General features: G+C 45.0%; 1 non-coding gene and 1 pseudogene across 1 annotated transcript; both read left to right on the forward strand.

Annotated features, from left to right (window-relative positions):
- Positions 1-21,164, forward strand: part of LOC101601109 — a 121,725-nt pseudogene that overhangs the window by 85,701 nt on the left and 14,860 nt on the right.
- LOC123461168 lies at positions 10,145-10,252 on the forward strand. The gene has a single exon (XR_006637482.1). It is a non-coding gene; the product is annotated as a U6 spliceosomal RNA (small nuclear RNA).

Below are 21,164 nucleotides of genomic sequence, written 5' to 3' on the forward strand. Positions count from 1 at the left end.
ATCCCCTTTTCCTCAGTTTCCCTAGTGCAAGTGGCAGTCATTACACCCAGCCTTCCAGTGACTCTTGACTGGTATCGAGATGCTCAATTCTCTCTCAGATGTACAACCACGCCCATCTGAGTTTAAAACTTTTGAAAATATTTTATTTAATTAGTTATCTTGAGAGGGAGGAGGAGAGAGAATGAGAATGAATGGGCTCACCAGAGCCACTGCAAACAAACTCCAGATGCATGTGCCACCCTGTGCATCTGGCTTTACATAGGTACTGGGGACTCAAAATCAGGCTTTGTAGGCAAACACCTTAACCATTGAGCCATCTCTTTAGTCCGAGTTTAAATCTTTTTAATAAAATAACCACACAGTAAAACAAATTTAAATTTTTTTTTTTCTCGGAGATAGGGTCTCACTCTAGCCCAGACTGACCTGAAATTCACTCTGTAGTCTCAGGCTGCCTCAAATTTATAGCAAACCTTCTACCTCTACCTCCTGAGTTCTGGGTTCTGGGGTTAAAGGTGTGTGCTACCACGCCCAGCTATTTTATTTAATTAATTAATTTATTTATTTATTTATGATAGAAAGAAAGAGAGAGAGAATGGGCACGCCAGGGCTTCCAGCCACTGCAAACAAACTCCAGCCACATGTAACCACCTGTGCATCTAGCTTTATGTGGGTACTAAGGAATCGAACCTGGGTCCTTTGGCTTTGCCAGCAAGCGCCTTAACCACTAAGCCACCTCTCTAGCCCCTAAATAATTTTTTTGGGGGGTGTTCAAGGTAGGATCTCACTCTAGCCCAGGCTGACCTGTAATTCCGTATGTAGTCTCACAATGGCCTTGAACTCACAGTGATCCTCCTACCTCTACCTCCTGAGTGCTGAGATTAAAGGTGTGCACCACCACACTCAGCGCTAGATAATTTTTTTAATGAAAATAAGAGGAGCTAAGTTGCTGAAACTATACATATACATAAAGGCAGAGCCTAGACTTGCCTACTTCCCCACAGTGCCTACAGTTCATTCACACTTAAATGAGAATTTAGCCAGGCCCTGGTGCTCCCCTCCACCTCTTTAGTCTTGCCCTCCCTCTTCAAATCCATTTCTTTTTTTTTTTTTTAACATTTTTTTGTTCATTATTTATTTATTTATTTGAGAGCGACAGACACAGAGAGAAAGAGGGAGAGAGAGAGAATAGGCGTGCCAGGGCTTCTAGCCTCTGCAAACGAACTCCAGATGTATGCGCCCCCTTGTGCATCTGGTTAATGTGGGACCTGGGGAACCGAGCCTTGAACCGGGGTTCTTAGGCTTCACAGGCAAGCACTTAACCGCTAAGCCATCTCTCCAGCCCTAAATCTATTTCTTGTGTGAAGCCTTCTCTCACTCTTCTCTGGTCACACAGACAGTTGGACAACTGTGGTGGTTTGAATTTAAAATGTCCCCCACAGACTCAGATGTTTAAATACTTAATCCCCAGTTGGTGGCACTGTTTGGAAAGTTTATAGAGTCTTTAAGAGGTTAGCCTGGCATGGTGATGCACGCCTTTAATCCCAAGAAGTAAGAGTATCACCATGAGTTTGAGGCCACCCTGAGACTACATAGTAAATTCCAGGTCAGCCTGGGCTAGAGCAAGACCCTATCTCAAAAAGAGAGAGAGAGTATCATACCCTCCAAGGCTCAGGGTCCATTGCAGAAGAAGTGACGGAAAGAATGGAAGAGGGCTGGAGAAATGGCTTAGCGGTTAAGCACTTGCCTATGAAGCCTAAGGACCCCGGTTCGAGGCTCGATTCCCCAGGACCCACGTTAGCCAGATGCACAAGGGGGCGCATGCATCTGGAGTTCGTTTGCAGTGGCTGGAGGCCCTGGCACACCCATACTCTCTCTCTCTCTGTCGCTATCAAATAGATGCATAAAAATAAACAAAAAAATTAAAAAAAAAAAAAAGAATGGAAGAGCCAAAGGAAGGGCACCAATCCTTACAATGCAACTGTCCAGACAGAAATTTCCCTCATACCCATGACCTCGCAGTGCCTAGTGATACCTTCACAAGACCTTCATAATAGGAGAAAAAGATGATGACATCAAATAAAGAGAGACTGATGGAGAGCCGGAGGGGATATGACAGAGAGCAGAGTTGGGAAGGAGGAAGTGGGGGAGGGGAGGGAAGTACCATGCTTTATTGTCTGTAAATACAGAAGTTGTCAACAAAAAATAAAAATTTAAAAGAGAGAGAGAGGTAGAACTTTGCCAGAGAAGGTGTGTCATGAAGGACAGGACTTGGGGTGTTAGAATCCAGCCCCACTTATTGCTTTTGTAGTTTCTACTTCTTGTCTACTGGGGTGGGGATGTGACGCGGGCCATCTGCTCTTGCCATTCTTTCTCTGCCACGATAGAAAATTCCAAAACTGTAAGCTGAGGGCTGGGGAGAGGACTCAGCGATGAAAAAGGTGCTGGTTTGCAAATCCTACTAACCCCAGTCCAGATTCCTAGCACCCACGTAAAGCCAGAAACAAAAAGCGGCACATGCATCTGCCATTTGCCTGCAGGAGAGAGAGACTGGTACACCACCCCACCTATACACACATGCAAATAAAATATTTTTTTCAAATAGCTGTAAACTGAAATAAATTCCATAAACTGCTTCTGGTCAGGGAATTGTCCCAGTGATGAAAAAGTAATTGATAAAACAATTAAGAGGGGGCTGGAGAGATGGCTTAGTGGTTAAGCACTTGCCTGTGAAGCCTAAGGACTCCAGTTCAAGGCTCAATTCCCCAGGACCCACGTTAGCCAGATGCACAAGGGGGTGCACGCGTCTGGAGTTCGTTTGCAGTGGCTGGAGACCCTGGTGTGCCCATTCTCTCTCTCTCTCTCTCTTGGCCTCATTCTCTCTCTGTCTGTTCCTCTCAAATAAATAAATAAAACAGAACAAAAATTTAAAAAAAAAAAAAAAAAAAAAAAAAAAACAATTAAGAGGGCTGGAGATGAAGCTGGGCGTGGTGACGCACACCTTTAATCCCAGCACTCGGGAGGCAGAGGTAGGAGGATCGCCGTGAGTTCGAGGCAACCCTGAGACTCCATAGTGAATTCCAGGTCAGCCTGGTCCAGAGACCCTACTTCAAAACACTAAAAAAAAAAAAAAAGAGGGCTGGAGAGATGGCTTAGCGGTTAAGCACTTGCCTGTGAAGCTGAACAACCCCGGCTCAAGGCTCGATTCCCCAGGACCCACGTTAGCCAGATGCACAAGGGGGCGCACATGTCTGAAGTTCATTCGCAGCGGCTGGAGGCCCTGGCGCGCTCATTCTCTCTCTCTGTCTCTATCTGCCTCTTTCTCTGTCTGTCACTCTCAAATAAATAAATAAAAATGAACAAAAAATTTAATTAATTTAAAAATTAATAAATCTGAAAAAAAATTTAAAAATTTAAGAACTGGCAGTGTGTTTCAAGACAATCACAGTGGCTTCACGTGCATCATTTTCACCCTGATTCTACTGTAAACTACAAATTAGTACTGATGACATTAGAAACAACTGACATATACCTGTGATGTGCTAGTACTGATGTGGCTCTTTCAATATAGCATCTCTATTTTTTGTATTTATTCATTTTCAAGCAGAGAAAAAGAATGGGCATGCCAGGGCCTGCTGCCCTGAATTTCAGATGCATGGTCCCCCTTTGTGCATCTGGCTTTATGTGGGAAGAAAGGAATCCAATTCTGAGCTATCAGGCTTTGCAGACAAGTACCTCTAACCTCTGAGCAATCTTTCCAGCCCAGTACTCTGAGGTAGTACACTACCATGCCATTTGACGAGAGAGAAAGCTGAGGCTGGGAGAAGTTAGGTGATTTGCCCCCCACACACACACACCCATCTGCTACTACTAACAGAATCAACGGTGAGCTGGAAGCGTGTACATGAGAAAGAATCTTGAGCTCCAATTCCAAGTTCCTTCCACACATAAGTAAGTTTATTTCAACCAGCTGATTAATCTTTTTAATTTTTATTTATTTATTTATTTGAGAGCGACAGACACAGAGAGAAAGAGGGAGAGAGAGAGAATAGGCGCGCCAGGGCTTCTAGCCTCTGCAAATGAACTCCAGATGTGTGCGCCTCCTTGTGCATCTGGCTAATGTGGGACCTGGGGAACCGAGCCTTGAACCGGGGTTCTTAGGCTTCACAGGCAAGCGCTTAACCGCTAAGCCATCTCTCCAGCCCAGCTGATTAATCTTAAGCCAAGGAAATAAAGCCACAGGGTAAATGAAGATGTATTTGTTGAGTAGAGTCCCCTTTATTTTCTTCTGACAGATTGGGTTCATCACTCAAATCCACCAAAAACCTGATGAATTTGTAGATCAGTGGGATGATAACCAAGATGGTCGCTGTGATCACATTCATATCTCCCAGGCGCTCACCTTTGAAGCCAGGCATTATAGTGTCTGCCTGAATGCTCAGCACTACTCAGGAGACTGAGGCAGAAGATCTCAAGTATGAGGCCAGCCTGGGCTACAAAGTAACACCTGGTCTCAAAAAATATGTTATTTTACATAGACTCAATCAGCATCTTACCCTGTAAGTCTAGTGAACTGTTGACTGCAAGGGTTTTGATCAATCCAAACACCAACAAAATCTTATTTAACAAACACTCTGAATTTTGTCTGTGTGCGCACACATGCGTGAGGGTGCATGCATGCAGTGTCCATCGATATCAATGCCTGCCTGAGTCGGGAGAATTACATTCCTGGCTCTGTGAGGAGGAGGGTGTGTAAAGAAACATGAAACAACCCCATTTTGTTTTAAATTAGACTAATGTTTATTGTTCTCAGAACTGGACTTTTTTCTCAAAATTAAAACATTTTTTCTTTTGCGTTTAATGAAGCCAGTTTGACATGGTGAGAGATGTCAGACTGATGAAAGGTGTGCAGCCTGATTTAAAACCAAACCCTGAACCCTTTTAAAGAACAATAAAACATATTTTACATGAAAAAAATGTTATTTTATCATATATGTGTGTGTGCGTATATATATGTATATATATCTCGACTCACCTTTGCATCTTGAACTTCTTTCCCCAGAGCCTTGGATAACACATCAGCACATTGCTAAACTGTTAGCGCCTCTGCACGGAGGCTCTCAGCCTTGCCTAGAAACTCCTCTGAAGAATTAAAAAATGCTCGAGACAGCAGCTCCTGAAGGAGAAGACAAATGGGAATAGCTGAGCAGCTTCAGACCAACTCCAGGACCTGGGCCCTTTCCTGGCATCCTGGTCCTTGACGGAACTGGAGGTGGTCTGCTGGGGTATCGGGAAAGGGTTTCGCTGTGATGGCTCTGGCTTATTACAACTATGATGACCTCCCCAAGAACATTGACACCCTTTACCTGGAGTGCTTTGAAGAAGCTGTGAACCACCTGCTTAACCACCCTGAGGTAAAGGGCCCAGGAATTGGACTGCCTGGGTCTTCCAAAGGGGGAGAACTCTGCCTCTCCATGGCCTCTTTCCTGAAGGGCATCACAGCTGCTGTCATTATCAATGGCTCAGAGGCCAATGCTGGTGGAATCTTATACTGCAAGGATAAGATTTTGCCCAATGTGGGTATCAACAGAAATCGAATCAAGGTAACCAAAAGTGGCTTTTCAGACAGTGTGGCTATCCTTTGGAAGAGCCGTACAAGAAGAGCTTCATTCCAGTGGAAAGGTCCAACACCACCTTCCTGTTCCTTGTAGGGCAGGATGACCACAACTGGAAGAGCAAGTTCTATGCCAACGAGGCCCCCAAGCGCCTGCAGGCCCACGGGAAGGAAAAGCCCCGGATCATCTGCTATCCAGCAGCGGGGCACAATATTGAACCCCCGTATTTCCCTTGGTGCCAGGTTGCTGTGCATGGCTTTTTGGGTATCCCTGCCATCTGGGGAGGGGAGCCCAGGGCTCATACCGTGGCCCAGGTCGATGTGTGGCAGCAATTCCAGATTTTCTTCCACAAACACCTGAGTGGTAAAGGGGGGGGGAATCTCAGCAAAGCTATAGATTTTTTGTTTGTTGGTTGGTTGGTTGGGTTTTTGTTATTGTTGTTGTTGTTTTTCAAGGTAGGGTTTCACTCTAGTCCAGGCTGACCTGGAATTCACTATGTTGTCTCTGGGTGACCCCAACCTCACAGTGGTCCACCTACCTCTGCCTCACAAGTGCTGGGATTAAAGATGTGTGCTATCATGCCTGACTAAGCTATAGTTTTTGTTTTGTTTTGTTTTTGTTTGTCCATACTTTATTGTGAATAATTCCACCATGAGTATTTGTGGTTAAAAAAAAATGCTCTAGACAACGGCTCTAATGTCAGCAACAGAGATACCATCCATCCGTACATCTCCCTTGGGCAGTGCTAATTTTAAAAATAAAGATATAAAGAATTAATTGCATTACATCGTTAGCTAAGTTCACCTAGCCAAGTTAACCACTTAACAAAACTACTTAAACACAAGGTATGGGAAAGCTGTGGTGAGAGGTCATTGAGAGCATGTCTTTGGAAGGAATGAAGGTCATGGAAGGAATCACAATTGCTCATCAGGGAGCCTGAGTGATTTCTCACAGTCTTAAGAAAACCAACTGGTTGCCTAGTAAATGTTAGCTATTTCTGCAGGACAGAACAAGGCTCAGGGATAACCAAGGGTCGGTTTGAATATTTGGGGTCCAGTATAGGAGCAGGCATGACCTCTTAACCAAGGGCCAGTGTAACCCATAGATTATAGACTCTAGGCTCTGTGCTAGGAGCCTGCCCTGGTCCTTTGAGATTCTAATTATGAATTATTATCTATTCTGAACCATGGAATCCTGGTACTCCTCTATTACCACAGAAGGTCAGACAGATGTCAGAAGTCATCCTATCTGGCTTTCCCACAGGCATGAAGAAACTGAGGCTTGTTGTTTAGGACAATTTGATATCCCTCTTAGCACTCCACACGGTGCTCACAGGAGGTGTTCAAATGTTGTATCTCTCCTCTCTCTTTCAGTCTTTCTTTCGCTCTCTCAGCCTCTTTCTCACTCTCCCTCAAATAAGTAAAAAAAAAAAAAAAAATCTCCAATTAAACAAGATTTTTGTGTTGTTAACACTATAGGAGGATTGCTTTATGTTCAAGGCCAGCCTGGGCTAGAGTGAGTTCCAGGTCAGTTTGGGCTAGAATGACACCCTGCTTTAAAAAAAAATTTGTGCCGGGCGTGGTGGCTCACACCTTTAATCCCAGCACTCGGGAGGCAGAGGTAGGAGGGTTGCCATGAGTTCAAGGCCACCCTGAGATGACAGAGTTAATTCCAGGTCAGGCTGGACCAGAGTGTGACCCTACCTCAAAAAAAAAAAAAAAAAAAAAATTGTGAGCCAGGCATGGTGGTGCATGTCTTTAATCCCAGCACCCAGGAGGCAGACGTAGGAAGATTGTGGTGAGTTCGAGGCCAGCCTGAGACTACATAGTGAATTCTAGGTCAGCCTGGGCTAGAGTGAGACCCTACCTCGAAGCAAAATAAAAACAAACATTGTGAGGAGCTGGGGAGGTGTCTCGGTGGGTGACTGGCTACACATGAAAACCCACTTCACATGGGGCTTCAGCATCTATAAGCCCCGTTCTGCACAGAGATGGAAGAAGCAGAAAGCTCAGAGGCCAGGTAATGGAACATCTGCTGCAGCAGCAGGGACTTGCCTTGCCTCAGAGTGGAAGGCAAAGCAACACCAGAGGTTGACATCTGACTCCCACATGCACGCCGTGACATGCATGTGCCTGACACACACACACACCAGTGGGCGAAGCAGCAGACAGGCCCAGCACCCACTGCATGTTTGAGCGTGCACACATGCATGACTGCCCCACCTTGCTCCGCAGGCTGTGGGCAAGACCTGCCGCCTCCAGAAGCATCAGAATTTCCTTACAACTGGAGCAATGGCTGTCCATTGGGCACGGAAATGAAATTCTAGGTGGAATTCTAAACCTAGCCAAATGATCAATCATAGCTAGAAGAGGAGAGGGACGCACAGGGTTAGGGAGGAGGAGAACAGCTGTTACATGTGGATGTGGGTAAAGTAGTCTGCTAGTTTTCCTTATGAGCCTTGAAGGACTACTAGTGATCAATCTAGCAATGCCTTTGTTGTTGCTGCGGCTACTGCTTTTTGTTTTGATTTGTTTTTGAGGTAGGGTCTCGCTCTAGCCCAGGCTGGCCTGGAATTCACACTGTAGTCTCACAGTGGCCTTGAACTCATGGTGATCCACCTACCTCTGCCTCCCAAGTGCTGGGATTAAAGGCGTGTGTCACCACACCTGGAATTTAATTATTATTATTTTTTTTTTTTTTGGTTTTTCAAGGTAGAGTCTCACTCTAACCCAGGCTGACCTGGAATTCACTCTGTATTCTCAAGGTGGCCTTGAATTCATGGTGATCCTCCTACCTCTGCCTCCCGAGCACTGGGATTAAAGGCGTGCACCACCACACCTGGCTTTAAAAAAAAAATTTTTTTTAAACAGGGTCATACAATATAGCCCAGGCCATCCTCAAACTAGAGGTCTTCTTCACTGGATCCTCTTCTGTCCTTTTCTCTGCATGCAACCTTGTCATCCTCTCCTTTTTTGAGATATTTTTAAGAGACTTCTGGTCAAGATGGCGGCGTAGGAACCAAGCCAAAGTAGCCTCAGGAGAAAAAGCAAGCAAAAAAAAAAAAAAAAAAAAAAAAAAAAAAAACAGCATAAAATAGGTTTTGTTTTTTATTTATTTATTTTTTTTGTTTTTTTTGTTTTTTGAGGTAAGGTCTCACTCTGGTCCAGGCTGACCTGGAATTAACTCTGTAGTCTCAGGGTGGCCTTGAACTCATGGTGATCCTCCTGCCTCTGCCTCCCAAGTGCTGGGATTAAAGGCGTGCGCCACCACGCCCGGCTTTTTTATTTTTTTTAAATCTCTCAGGGCCAGGTGTGGTGGCGCATGCCTGTAATCCCAGCACTTGGGTGGCAGAGATGGGAGGATCGCCATGAGTTCAAGGCCACCCTGAGACTACATAGTGAATTGCAGGTCAGCCTAAGCTAGAGTGAAACCCTACCTCGAAAAAAAAAAAAGAAAAAAAATATTTCTCATTGATTAATAGAGAGAAAGAAGGAGAGAGACACAGAGAGAGAATGGACCCGCCAGGGCCTCCCACCACTGCAAACAAACTCCAGACGCGTACGCCACTGTGCATCTGGCCGTGTGTGAGGAATGGGGGCTCAAAGCCTGGGCCATCAAGCTTTGCAATCAAGCATGAATGTAGCTGCTAAGCCATTCTCCCAGCCATCTTCTTAGAAGAACACCAACCGATTGAATTAGGTTCCACACTGTCTCATTTTAACTTGTTTTGAGTCACGGTCTCAAAACTCTCAGCAATCCTCCTGCCTCTGCCTCCCAAATAGTGGAATCACAGGTGGAAATCACCATGCCCAGCTTTCATTTCAACTTCATCATATCTTTTGTGGGGAGGAAGGTTCTCAAATAGCCCAGCCTGGTCCTAAACTCAAACCATAATTAAAGATGAGCTTGAACTTCTAATTCTCCTGCCTTTGCCTCCCAAGTGCTGAGGGGGGGGGGTGTGCCTGGTTTATGCAGTATTGGGGATTGAACCCAGGGCCTTGTACATAGTAAGCAGGCACTCTACCAACTGAGCTACACCCTCAACCAGCCCTGACTGGCCTGGTACTTGATATATAACCTCAGGCTGGCCTCAAATTCACAGCAATCCTCCTGCCTCAGCCTCCCAAGAGACAGTATCTTTAAAGGTTCTGCCTTTGGGGCTGTGGAGATTGCCCAGTGGTTAAAGGTGCTTTCTTACAAAGCTTGTCAGCCCTGGTTCAATTCCCCAATACCCACAAAAAGCCCAATGCACAAAGTGGCACATGCATTTGGAGTACATTTGCAGTGGCAAGAGGCCCTGGTGTGCCCATTCTCTGTCTCTCTCTGCTCACAAATAAATAAAATAAAAAGCCAGGTGTGGTGGTGCGCACCTTTAATCCCAGCACTTAGGAGGCAGAAGTAGGAGGATCACCAAGAGTTCAATGCCACCCTGAGACTACATAGCAAAGTCCAGGTCAGCCTGAGCTACAGTGAGACCCAACCTCAAAAAACAAAAAGCAAACTAAAAATAAATAAATAAAATAAAAAGTATTGTACTTCCTTTGTCAACACATATACTAAAACTGGAACAATACAGAGAAGATTAGCATGGCCCCTGCACAAGGATGATAATACAAATAATTGTGTGTGTGTGTGTGTGTGCGCGCGCGCGCACTAAAGTGATGGCTTAGCAGTTAAGACACTTGCCTGTAAAGCCTAATGATCCAGGTTGGATTCCCCAGTACCCATGATGTAAAGGCAGATGCAAATATAGTGCATGCATCTGGAGTTCACTTGCAGCGGCTGGAGACCCTCATGCACTCATTCTCTGTATCTTGCTCTGCTTGCAAATACATAAATAAAAATATTTTTTTAAAAAGTTATCAGGTGTGGTGGCACATGCCTTTAATCCCAGCACTTGGTAGGCAGAGGTAAGAGGAGCATTATGAGTTCAGGGCCAGCCTGGGACTACAGAGTGAATTCCAGGTCAGCCTGGACTAGAGTGAGAACCTATCTTGAAAAAACAGAACAATAAAAATAAAAGTTCTCGCCTCTAAATATAGCCAATACTGAAGTATTGGGGGGTTAGGATTTCATAATATGAATTTATGATAGAGGAAATTGAAACAATTTGCTCAAAACACTAGCTGTTATAATTATTTTCTTATCCTGTTCTACTGGACCAGCTCTCCTTGAGGACAGAAACTGTTCATTATGTCCAGCCCTTGCCCGTTTTTTATGTTCTCCTCTGTTTTCTCATTATCATCCCAATACTAATCATTAGTCTTACTGTGTTTTTCCTTCTTTTTTTTCTGTTTTCTCTAATACCCACAATAATTAATACATCCATACACACACTGCTGGCAATGCTCCTTATTCCCTAAAATGATTAGTAGGAGTTTCTGGGAGTAAGCACCTCAACTAAAAGCAGCTGATGGGCTGGGCGTGGTGGTGCACGCCTTTAATCCCAGCACTCAGGAGGTGGAGGTAAAAGGATTGAAGTGAGTTCAAGGCCACCCTGAGACTACCTAGTGAATTTCAGGTCGGCCTGGAATAGAGTGAGACCCTACCTCGAAAAACTAAAGAAATAAATAAAGCAGCTGATGGATAGAAAATTTTATATTTTGGTTTACAGTCCACAGCGGAAGCCTCATGATGGCAGGGGAAATGTGACATGAGCAGAGGGTGGACCTCACTTCTGCCACAGCAAGTGGACAACAGCAGCAAGAGAGTGACCCATATGCTGCCAAAAGGAAGCTGGCTGTAACACGGGTAACCTGCCCCCAACAACATACTTCTCCAGCAAGGCTCCCCCTCCCAAATTGCCACCAGGTGGGGACAAAGCATTCAGAGGTTATGGAGGACATCTGATTCAAACCACCACAGGGTGATTGTTTTATAGTAGACTATTGTACTGTTTCATAGTGGACCTACCCCTAGATGATGATTGTTACTAGAGTAAATATTCCACTGGTAGAGAAGGGCTGAGGGCAGAGCCGGGTACCCTAAATACCAGTCTGCAGGAAAATGACACCCTTGACAGACACTGCAAACACTTCCACTGAAAGAAGAAAGGTGACCTAAATAAAAAAAAAAAAAAAAAAAATCAACTGATGATCTGCCTCCTAATGCACAAGCCCCAGCACAAAAACACGAGGAACATGAAAAACCAAAACATGTCTCCGAGGTGGTGCCACATGCAAGATCTGACCATTTCGTGTGGGTCATGGGGTTGGGGTACAGGGCTGTCAGAGGATAGATCTGAGAATGGCCTGAGTTCATGAAGTTTACAGAGATGGCTCTGGCTGAAGGGAACAGTCTGAAAGGCCTGAGTGGAATCTGAGAGGTGGGTTAAAAGGCTCACAGAGCTGCTGGAAGAGCTGCTCACAGAGGCTGGAAGCCTTGGCACACCCATTCTCTCTCTCTCCCTCTATCTGTCTTTCTCTCTGTGTCTGTCACTCTCAAATAAATAAACAAAGAAAAAATAATTAAAAAAAAAAGAAATGCTACATCCACCTAGCCAGGGAAACTAGCTTGGGCTCTGGGCTGATTGACTTTGTCCCTCTCGCTCTAAAAACTCAGCTGGAGATGAGCTAGCAAGGCATTTTCTTTAGGGTGTTAACCTGGCACCTTCTCAGATTGCTGGCCCTCTAAATAAATCTTAACTAAGAAGGCTGGAGAGATGGCTTAGCAATTACGGTGCTTGCCTGCCAAGCCTAAGGACCCAGGTTCAATTCCCCAGTACCCACATAAGCCAGATGCGCAAGGTGGTGCATGAGTCTGGAGTTTGTTTGCAATGGCTAGACACCCTGGCACATCCTTCGTATCTGCTTCTTCCTTTCTCTCTCTCTCAAATAAAAATAAATAAATAAATAAATAACTCAACTTAAAGATTCAACTCCTGTCTCTGCATTGACATTTGTGGTGACAGACAACATTGTGTTTCCAGTTACAATTCCTCCGTGCACTTATATGTAAAACAAATGTGTACTGAGTACTTTTGGCATATGGCACACTTGGTGACATGGATCTTATTAAGGGACTAATCTCAGCGTAGTGCTGCACATCTACTACGATCCTGTGAGGTCCAGGCTTTAGAAAATCACTGACACGGTTTCTTTTTGGGCCCATGTTTTTTTTTAATTATTTTTTTTGTTGTCTATTTTTATTTATTTGAGAGCGACAGACAGAGAAAGAGTCAGAGAGAGAGAGATAGAATGGGCATATTAGGGCCTCCAACCATTGCAAACAAACTCCAGATGCATGCGCCCCCTCTCATGGGGCTGGTGGGGTCCAGAGCAAAGAAAGAGGAAAAAAAGAGTTTAGAAAGAGAGAGCTTTAAGGTCTCCTTGTGAGGAAATAGGGAGGTGAGTGTCTTACACTGTGTTGTGGAGTGTCCCTTCCACATGGGGGTAGGAGATTATGCTGTAGTTGTACAGCCCAAATCTTTCTTTTTTTAAAATTTTATTTATTTGAGAGTGACAGAGACAAAGAGACAGAGAGAGAGAGAGAGATTGAGAATGGGCGCGCCAGGGTTTCCAGCCACCGCAAACGAACTCCAGATGCGTGTTCCCCCTTGTGCATCTGGCTAACGTGTGTCCTGGGGAACCGAGCCTCGAACCGGGGTTCGTAGGCTACACAGGCAAGCGCTTAACCGCTAAGCCATCTCTCCAGCCCCAGCCCAAATCTTTCTAAGGTGGACTTTGATCTGTTTGGCCTTCCCAAGTATTAGCTTTCTGGGAGGAGCTGCTTCCTCCAGTGCAGGTATAAAAAGACCTAGGTAGTCCCATAATAGAAGGTGTTGGTTCTAGCATCCCAGACCCAGCCTGAGTTTACTTTTACTTATATGGAGGTGTGGAAACAACTCTTTGAAACCTCAATTTCCATATCACATTTTTTTTTTTTTTGGTGGGGGAGGAGGGATCATAGAGATTGACAAATCCCAGATCCCAGTACTCGGAAGGCTGAGGCAGGATTGTGAATTTGAAGTCAGTCTGGGCTACATATTGAGAATCCTCTTTAAAAAAAAAAAAAGAGCCAAAAAAAAAAAGAGAAATTAATAATCTTACAGTACAGAGGAATGGCTGTGGGCGCATAGATCTCAGAAGAGAGGCACAAAGCCAAGATTGGGAATATTGGGGAAGGCTTTGGGGGGGGGGTAGTGACAGGGGAAGACTGAAGAGTGATAAAGCAGAACGCAAATACCTCCTACCACCCACCCCACCCAAGCCGCTGCAGGCCCAGCGCGGGCAGGTGTGGTTACTGCCCCCCAAGCTGCTCCTCCCTTGAAAGGCTTTCCCGTCTACTGCCAACCACTTGCCTCACTCTGACTCTGCAATGTTCTTTCCTTTTCCTTTTCCTTCTCTATTTCCTTCCTTCCTCCCTACTTCCTTCAGATGCAGTATTTTGGGGTTCAGAGGAGTTTCTCTCAAACTGGGACTACAGAGTGAATTCCAAGTTAGCATGGGCTAGAGGGAGACAAAACTAAACAAACAAGATCAAATTAACTCAAGTCCCTGTCAATTTAAATAGTAACTAAATTTTTAAAGAAAAGACCTTTTGGGCTGGAGAGATGGCTTAGTGATGAAGGCACTTGCCTGTGAAGCCTAAGGACCTAGGTTCGACTCCCCAGTACCCACGTAAGCCAGATGCACAAGGTGGCACATGTGTCTGGAGTTTGTTTGCCATGTCTAGAGGCCCTGGTGCACCCATATTTTCTCTCGCTCTCTCTCTTTCCCCCCTTTCTCTCTCTCAAATAAATCAATTAATTAAATATATGTATATTTGAAAAAGATGTCCTTTTAATAGTGGCGCATGTTCTTTGTCATATGTCTGAGGCTGGCCAATCACTGTCGTGTGTTCATGTGTTTCATACAGTCTGTTTTTTCAAAAATTTTTTTAGCTAGGCATGGTGCATGCCTTTATTTTCTTATTTATTTATTTATTTGCAAGGAGAGAGAATGGGCATAACAGGGCCTCTAGCCATTACAAATGAACTCCAGATGCATGTGCCACTTTGTGTATCCGGCTTTACATGGGTACTGGGGAACTGAACCTAAGTCCTTAGGCTTTGCAGACCAGTGTCTTAACCGCTAAGCCACCTCTCCAGCCCTCATATAGTCTGTTTTTATGTGTAATTGAATTGATATCTGGGCTGGAGAGATGACTTAGTGGTTAAGGCACTTGACTGGGAAGCCTAAAGACCCAGATTCAAGTCTCCAAGTACCACATAAATCAGATGCACAAGGTGGCACATGCGTCTGGAGTTCATTTTCAGTGGCTAGAGGCCCTGACACGCCCATTCTCTCTCTCTCTCCCCCCCTCGCTCTGTCTCAAATATATATATAAATTGACGTCCATTAAGTGTTTGGATGTACATGGATATATTTTAAGATGATTCTAGCTGGGTATGATAGCACATGCCTTTAATTCCAGCACTTGGGAGGGCAGAGGTAGAGGTTCAATGTGAGTTTGAGGCCAGCCTGGGCTAGAGTTAGATCCTACCTAGACAAAAACAACGACAAAAAATGACCAAAAAAAAAAAAAAAAAATGGTGCTGGTGTATGCCTTAAATCCCAGCATTCAGGAGGCAGAGTGTAGTGGTTTGATTCAGGTGTCCCCCATAAACTTAGGTGTTCTGAATGCTAGGTTCCCAGCTGAGAGAGATTTGGGGATTAATGCCTACTAGAGGCAGTGTATTGTTGAGGGTGGATTTATGGGTGTTATAGTCAGTTTCCCCATGGCAGTGTTTGGCACACTCTCCTGCTGCTATTGTTCACCTTGTGTTGGCCAGGGCGTGATGTCCACCCTCTGCACATGCCATCATTTCACCCTGCCATCACGGAGCTTCCCCCTCAAGCCTGTAAGCCAAAATAAATCTCCTTTATCTCCACAAGCTGCTCTTGGTTGAGTGATATCTGCCAGCAATGCAAACTTGACCGCAATAGTGAAGTGGTACCAAGGAGTGGGATTGCTGCTAAACACCTGACTCTGTGGCTTTGGCCTTTTGTAGCTGATTTTCAAGAGGAATGTGGAAGGATTTGAAACCTTGGCCTAAGAGTCACCTTGCAGTGCTGTAAGTACAGGTTGATGGACTATTCTGGTCAGAATTGAAAGATCTGAATGCAGTAAGAACTATGGGCTGTGAGGTTTGGCATGTGAGGGTGAGAAAGAGTTTTGCTTAGACAGGATTTTTGTGTAACAGGCTTGCTGTTATGCCCATGTCCTGAGAAGTTGTGTGTAAAAATAGATTGGTGTGAGCAGAGGGATATGGCACAGGAAAAAAAAAAAAAAAAAAAGAAATCTCTGGGCCTAAACTGCTGCCCATTCACCTGCAATTGTTTGAGAAATTACAACCTCTGAGATTGGGCCAGCTGGCCTGCACTGGGGCAACAGGAAGAATGTAGACCCTTTTGAAGGGGCCTGGGTGCTCAAGGAGTGTCCTGTTCTTCAAAGTCTGCTTTATTCCCCTCTGGATTAACAAACTGGCACCCTATTTGGTATTGTGGAGTATAAGAAATGCAGGACAGAGAGGGTCATTGAGTTTGGAAAGCAGTCTTGTGTTTTGGAAATGGCCATGGGCAGTGTGAAGCAGGTTTGCTGGATGCCTGTGTAGAGACCCAGTGGAGCCTTGAGGATGGACCATGGGTTGCAGTGAAGACCCAGTGGAGATGCCATGACCACGAGATGGCTGCTAAGGAAAGCTGCCAGTCCTGGATGAAGTTTTCCAGGATTGTGAGTGGCCTAGCTGAAGGGGTGGAATTGGAACTCTGGAAAATTGTTGCTGGGTTAGAATTATCAGACTTGGAGATTTGTCACTGACTAGAGTTGTTGAAGCTACAGAGTTTGATGTTTGCCCTGGTTGTTTTAAATCTTGTATTGGCCGAGCATGATGGCACACACCTTTAATCCCAGCACTTGGGAGGCAGAGTATCGCCATGAGTTCAAGGCCACCCTGAGACTACATAGTGAATTCCAGGTCAGCCTGAACTAGACTGAGACCCTACCTTGAAAAATTAAAAAAAAAAAAATCTTGTATTGGCTGAATATATCTTTGCTATACCCAATGCCATCTTTTTTTTTTTTTTTTAATTTTTCAAGGTAGGGTCTCACTCTAGCCCAGGCTGACCTGGAACTCACTATGTAGTCTCAGGGTGGCCTCGAACTCATGGTGATCCTCCTGCCTCTGCCTCCCGAGTGCTGGGATTAAAGGCGTGTGCCACCATGCCTGGCCCAATGCCATCTTTTGCAGTGTGAATGTTTATTCTGTGCCATTATGGGTTCCGAGGGGATTTTTTTTTTTTTTTGTATTATGGTTCAGTTAAAAGATCATGGACTGGGCTGGAGAGATGGCTTAGCAGTTAAGCGCTTGCCTGTGAAGCCTAAGGACCCCGATTCGAGGCTCGGTTCCCCAGGACCCACGTTAGCCAGATGCACAAGGGGACGCACGCGTCTGGAGTTCGTTTGCAGAGGCTGGAAGCCCTGGCGTGCCCATTCTCTCTTTCTTCCTCTATCTGTCTTTCTCTCTGTCTGTCGCTCTCAAATAAATAAATAATTAATTAATTTTTTAAAAAAAAAGATCATGGACTATGGGAATGTTTGACCATCATTGAGATTGATAAAAACTATGGGGATATTTAAAGTTGGATTGAATGCGTTGTATTTCACATCATGAAAGGATGTTAGTTTATGGGGGCCAGGGGCGGAATGTGGTGGTTTGATTCAGGTGATCCCCATAAACTTAGGTGTGCTGAATGCTAGGTTCCCAGCTGATGGAGATTTGGGAATTAATGCCTCTTGGAGGCAGTGTATTGTTGGGGGTGGGCTTATGGGTGTTACAGCCAGCTCCCCGCTTTCCTAGTGTTTGACACACTCTCCTGTTCCTGTTGTCTACCTTATGTTGCCCAAGGGGTGATGTCACCCTCTGCTCATGCCATCTTTTTCTCCTGCTATCATGGAGCTTCCCCGTCGAGCCTGTAAACCAAAATAAACCTCTTTTTCCCACAAGGTGCTCTTGGTTGCATGATTTCTACCAGCAGTATGAAGCTGACTGCAACACAGAGGTAGAAGGATTGCTTTGAGGCCAGCCTGAGACTACATAGTGAATTCCAGATCAGCTTCCACTACAGCAAGACCCTACCTCGAGGAAAAAAAAAAAAAAAAAGATGATGCTAAAATTGCTAAAAAACAGGTTAGTGCAGTTACCTTTTCATATGCTGAGACAAATATCAGAAGCAGTTCATAGTTTCAGGCTTATAGTTTCCAGGGGAAACCTCATCACGGCAGAGGAAGCTGGCTCACTTCAGCATCTACAGGAGAGAGAGAAAACCAAGTGCAGCAAACATGAACAGCCAGACCTCAAAACTGGCTCTCCACATACCTGGTAGGGTTGGACTAAAGAGCCACCCCCAGTGATATGCCCCCTACAATAGGGATATGCCTGCTAGGGACTTAAGTAGTAAGTTTAGGGCTGGAGAGATAGCTTAGTAGTTAAGGTGATTGTATGTGAAAACTAAGAGCCCAGGTTCAAATCCCCAGGACCCATGTAAACCAGATGCACAAAGTGACAGACGCATCTGGAGTTCATTTGCAGTGGCTGGAGGTCCTGATGTGCCAATCCTCTATCTGCCTCTTCTCTCTCTCTCACTCACTCTCTTAAATAAATAAATTCAACTACATAAATAAAGGAAGTTTAATCTTTTAATTTTTTATTTTTATTTATTTATTTGAGAGCAACAGAGAGAGAGAGAGAGAAAGATGAAGAGAGAGAGAGAGAATGGGCATGCCGGGGTCTCCAGCCACTGCAAACAAACTCCAGATGTGTGCGCCCCCTTGTGCATCTGGCTAACATGGGTCCTGGGGAACTGAGCCTCGAACCATGGTCCTTAGGCTTCACAGGAAAGCACTTAACCACTAAGCAATCTCACCAGCCCAAAGGAAGTTTAATCTTAATCAAAAATGCCTAAGTCTTTATTGTCTATAAGTATAGAAGTTGTCAACGAAAAAATTATATATTAAAAAATGCCTCAGAATGAGCCAACATGGGTGCAATAGTGGCACATCTATTATGGGGGAAACCAACTACCCTCTAATTGGACTGGAGGCCTGCTCCATTGGAAGGAATACATCCCTGAGTCTAAAAAGCTACAACAGGGATAGTCATGAACCCTAGGAGTATAACGGCTACTGCTGTCTGGCTAAATGTATATACTATGCTCATCAAACTGCCCAGTAAGCACTTCTCTTAATGTTCACACCCATATATTAATACTAATCTCACTTTTGCTTAAAGAACCTTATCTTTTCAGATGGCAGTGACCTTGGGATGACTTAGAAGGCACCATGGGCTGAGAAGAAGTGACAGAGGAGTGCTCAGCAATTAAATTTCTCTATCACACCTTCCAAGGCTCAGGGTCCATGGCAGAAGAGGTGGCGAAAGAATGTAAGAGCCAAAGGAAGGGCAGGACTCCTTACAACGTGCTCCTCCAGACATAGAATGGCCTCATAGTGTCTGACACTACCTACACAAGACCCTCATAATAGGAGGAAAAGATCATGACATAAAAATAAATGAGAGACTGATTGAGAGGGGGAGAGGATATGATGGAGAGTGGAGTTTCAAAGTAGATAGTGGGGCCAGGGAGGGAATTACCATGGGATATTGTTTACAATCATGGAAGTTGTCAGTAAAAAAAATAAATAATTCACATAGTCTCTGACCACTTGGGAACTTCCAGAGTGGGTGAGCTTTTCCCTTGGCTGGACCTGGGCTGGCTTGGCCCAGGCCCATTCAGGAGGAGCTCCTAGTCCTTATTCTCTACATAGGCTCCTTTTATCCCCATCTAGCTCCCCACATTGTAGGAACTTCTTGAACTTTCTTTTTATTTATTTATATTTTTGTATTTCCAAAATAAAGTTTTATTTAGTGAAAACAATGACATTGTTTTACATTTTTTTTATTAGTTATGTATATAGTGTGTATACAGCCATAATGGTACCATCATTAGCCTTCTCCCTGTCGTCCCTCCATGAGGACTGTGGGTGTTGCATTGTGGGGGTGGCCATCAGTTATGAGGGAGAGGCAATGTCTCTGCGCATAATGACCCAACTTATGACTCTAACAATCTTTCCTCCCCCCTCTTCTGCAAATTTCCCTGAGCCAGGTTAGGTTTGTTTTTGGTCTATTTCCGTGAGGAGGTCTTGGGAGTCTCTGTGTCTCTGAGTATCTGGTTTGGTAGGAGTTGAGTGTTCTCTGTGTCTATCTCCTTCACCCTTGTGCTGGTACCAGGTTCACCTTGAAAGCAACTCTTGCCCATTTCCCAACTAACTCTATGGCTTCAGCTAGTGCCCTGGTGAAATTCTCTCCTCAGGTTCATGTCCATCTTAAAGAGAAGCAAATTCTCTGTAGGAGAGCGAGGTCAGAGCAAGATACATGGATACAGATTATTATTTTAGAGAGAATTTAATAGATGTGGGTCTCTTGTGGCCCACTATTGATGGGAGCTTGATATTGGAGAGCGGGCTCATTTTTTTTTTTTTTTTGGATATGGTTCTGACTTGTTTCCCCATTCCAGGTATGGGTTTCGTTCCACTGAGCAGATCAGTTAGCCACTCTTTTCTCTCCTTAGTTTTTTTCCCCCAGGCCCTCCAGGTGGCATCTCTAGCCACGTGGGTGCCTTTCCTTGGCTCTGTACTTCCCTTAATAAATATAATAATTATCCTTCTCAGTCCTCGGTCTTCTTTTTAATTCAAGTCTTTGATTAAAATTAGAGACAAACCTAGAATTTGGGGTTCAAGGGCTCTCCTGGACCCCTAGCACCCCGTTACAGTTGACGAGGGAGAATGATGATTATTATATTCTGGGAGAAAAATGGGAAGCACGTTTTCCAGCTGTGAGCAAGACGGTATTTCTACAATCTCTGGCTAAGCTTCTATGTTGCCCTGCCTGGCCCTGCTCCACCCTGCGGGGACGGCCGAGGAAGATGCTCTTAATTGAGATTGCACACACGCGCGCGCGCACGCACACACACACACACACACTTAATTAAGAAGGCTGAACTCCGAAGCTTGCGAGCGTGTTCTGCTGAGCCAAGGGGACGGAGCCTCTAGTCGCTCGGAGGTTAAGGAATCAAAGACCGCTGGCCTGAATGTCTTCGAGGTTTTTTTTTTTTTTTCCTTTTTTCATTACAAGCCACTGTGCCAGAAAACCCAGGGTGGGGTGGGGGAGGGGATGGAGCTCAGACTCTCGCCTGGGCTCCGCCTCTGCCCAGTTACATTGCAGACTTGAGACCACACCTCCCGGAGCTGCGCCCAAAAGAGGGGGAAACTGAAACTGCCCCGGCAAGGCCTGCGTCTAGGTGCTTGGGTGGAAAGATTTCTTCAACAGGCCTGCGTCCCGGCCACATGCCTCTTCCTCCTCCCGTGAAGCTTGCAGCTGTGTGGTCTGGGCGGGGAGATGAGCACACTGCCTCTCAGGAAATACAGAGACGCAGTGGGGAAGACGTGCCTGATGGTGCTTGCTAACTGCCGTGATTTTTCCGCCGTACTGCTCTATGACAAATACATATATATATA

Source organism: Jaculus jaculus, chromosome 5 (genome assembly GCF_020740685.1).
Source record: "Jaculus jaculus isolate mJacJac1 chromosome 5, mJacJac1.mat.Y.cur, whole genome shotgun sequence".
Taxonomy (NCBI): Eukaryota; Metazoa; Chordata; class Mammalia; order Rodentia; family Dipodidae; genus Jaculus; species Jaculus jaculus.